A 3,380-nucleotide genomic window follows, 5' to 3' on the forward strand; every position below is an offset into this window, starting at 1 on the left:
CTCTGAAGTCTGAACAATGCTGTGTTACTATTAAAATTTCCAAAGTGCCTGCGTCTTGTTTGAAATTAGTTGCCTTGCACAAGCATGATCCATATTTCGGTGTTTGATTTCTTTTCACATGAAGTTGTTGATCGTCATCTAGCAGGAGTAAGTGTAACATGCTTTGTATCATTTGCACGTCCACTTGTGCAAGAAAAAAAAGCTTTTGAAACCAACAAAAATTAACTCAATCCATGCAAAAATTAATTGTTTCCTAGTAGTATTCTCTGTATATGAAAATAAATGCATATCTTATGTTTTCAGAATTCAATATACAACTCACGTTTCAAAAGTCAAGTAACCTTAAGTTTAACTATATATATACACATACATATGCATCATTTATAAAAGAGAAACGTAGATCAGTTGCAGTAGTAAAGCATAGTGCTTGGAACCCTGTGGTCACGGTTTGAATCCTAGTTGTAGCACCTATTCTTTGCGAACAGGCTGGGACCTGCAGGGCAGCGAGAACGGCTGGGCAGCGTGGGGTCACATGCAGGCGAAGCAAGGGCGGACGTGACCTACGATGATTTTTGTGCTTCTATACTACTCTATTAAGAATCTAACGTGGTCGCCTGGTCCTACCATCGCTGCACTCCCGTCATCGGTCCGTAGTTCTATCTCCCGCGCCGTGCGCTCGTGATACCAAGGTGCCCCTGCGATTCCATGCCCCACCCTAATGCCCTCGTTCCCCATCTTCCCCGCCTCAACGCCTCTTCCCCTCCCGGCCCCTTCCCTCGGCATCTACGCCGCGCCGTGACCCCGTCCTAGTCCTCGATGCCACCGTCTCCCGCTCACCCCATCTCCCTCCGCCCACATGGCACTCGTAGGTAGCAGCAGGGCACCCCTTTGCCGACGTGTGACACGACGGGAAGCGACGAGTGGGCGACTAACACAGAGAAGCACCCAAGCACCCTCGCCGTTGTCGCTTTCACGCACCACGCCGCCGCTACCAGGTACGTGCCGCCTCACGCCACGTCGCACACCGCTGACCCAAACCCTAGCCATGGCGATAGCAGGTGGTACTCGTGGAATGATAGCCGTCGCACTTCCCCCGATTCGCCCCCGCCATGGCAGCAACAGCTCGTAGCGACACCCCCTCGGATCTGTAGCTGGAGCACGTCTTCATCAAAAGAAGCAGAGTGAGGTAATCGAGAAATGGGAAATCTGCTCATGAAACAACACATTATGGTCAGAACTTCTCTATGCAGTGGCTTAAGGTGCAGTTTCTTGCTAATTATGTACTCCTGTTTTTTATCATCGCTTTAATCTTAGCTTAGCCCTTTCCAGATGATGGGATATTCGACTTTTGGTTGCTAACTGGTAATCATATCTTATGCATTGTGGACGTGCTTTAGATGGCCCTGAGCCCAAACAGAGTGACCTTGTCAACAGGCGGTAGCCTCACCATCTTGATATGCTCAAGCGCTTGGAAGTGAGGATTAGGGTTTGTGACTGATCACTGATGATTCTCTGTATCGCTTAGTGTCTTGATGTGAGAAAAAAATGAATGGTGGTATATACATTATTTGCTTGTTTTGTCGAATGTAGGGCAAATGATCAGCTATTGGAGTTTGGTCGTGGTCGTGTTGATGCAATGCGTGCTCGAGTAATGTTGCTTCCCATTGTTTTCAGTTGTGACCCTTTTCATTAGGATTATTTTACCTTATTTCATTACATAGTTTTTAGTGCAATTATCTTGATGTGGCTTGTCCCTTAAATCCAAGTTGTATGTTGTGATAATTTTTTCTTGTATAAGTGTCCAAGCAAATCATTTTAATTTGCATCTGTTTTCCATGTGAGTCTACCAAATTAGGTTTGATTTGTACCTATGATAGGAGCCTTTGAATTGCACTTGGTACTTATGCATTGTTAAATTTGTAGTTTGGTGATGTTCTACTTCTTTTGTTTCTACTAGGTGAGTGCCCGTGCGTTGCAACGGAACCTATAAGACCACAATAAATTATATACAAATGTGTGTTGTATTGTTATGAGAAAAGATTTCGTAATCCATTTGTGATTCTAGTCATACATAAATTTTGTTATAGTACCATGCTCATGCGTTGCGATGGAACATAAATTATTTGATGAAATATTAGTGCACAACTATTACATGAAAACTAACAATACATATTGAAAGTCGCCTAGAGGGGGGGTGAATAGGGAAATCTGAAATTTGTAAACTTAAGCACACACTACAAGCCGGGGTTAGCGTTAGAATTAAAGTCGAGTCCAAAAGAGAGGGAAAACAAATCAACAAAGAAATAAAGTGGATGAACACGGTGATTTGTTTTACCGAGGTTCGGTTCTTGCAAACCTACTCCCCGTTGAGGTGGTCATAAAGACCGGTCTCTTTCAACCATTTCCCTCTCACAAACGATCACTTAGACCGAGTGAGCTTCTCTTCTCAGTCAAACGGGACACTAAGTCCCCACAAGGACCACCACACAATTGGTGTCTCTTGCCTTGGTTACAATTGAGTTGAAATCAAGAAAGAAGGAAGAAGAAAAGCAATCCAAGCGCAAGAGCTCAAAAGAACACAATTGTCTCTCTCACTAGTCACTATTTGATTGGAATGATCTTTGGACTTGGGAGAGGATTTGATCTCCTGGTTGTGTCTTGTATTGAATGTTATAGCTCTTGTATGAGGTGTGAAGGCTGAAAACTTGGATGCAATGAATGGTGGGTGGTTGGGGGTATTTATAGCCCCAACCACCAAAGGAGCCGTTGGTGGAGGCTGCTGTCGCATGGCGCACCAGACAGTCCGGTGTGCCACCGGACACTGTCCGGTGCGCCAGCCACGTCACCCGACCGTTCGGGTTTGACCGTTGGAGCTTCTAACTTCTGGGCCACCGGACAAGCCGGTGATGCACCGGACAGACACTGTTCACTGTCCGGTGTGCCTTCTGGCGCTGCTCTGACTTCTGCGCGCACTGTAGCGCATTTAATGTTCTCTGCAGACGACCGTTGGCGCGAAGTAGCCGTTGCTCCGCTGGCACACCGGACAGTCCGGTGGAGCACCGGACAGTCCGGTGAATTATAGCAGAGCAGCTCCCAGAATTCCCGAAGGTGGCAAGTTCAGACTGGAATTTCCTGGTGCACCGGACACTGTCCGGTGCGCCAGACCAGGGCACACTTTGGTTGTCTTTTGCTCTTTTTATTTGAACCCTTTCTTGGTCTTTTTATTGGTTTGTTGTGAACCTTTGGCACCTATAGAACTCATAATCTAGAGCAAACTAGTTAGTCCATTTATTTGTGTTGGGCAATTCAACCACCAAAATCAATTAGGAAAAGATGTAAGCCTATTTCCCTTTCAATCTCCCCCTTTTTGGTGATTGATG

The sequence above is a fragment of the Zea mays genome, chromosome 10 (assembly GCF_902167145.1).
Source record: "Zea mays cultivar B73 chromosome 10, Zm-B73-REFERENCE-NAM-5.0, whole genome shotgun sequence".
NCBI lineage: Eukaryota > Viridiplantae > Streptophyta > Magnoliopsida > Poales > Poaceae > Zea > Zea mays.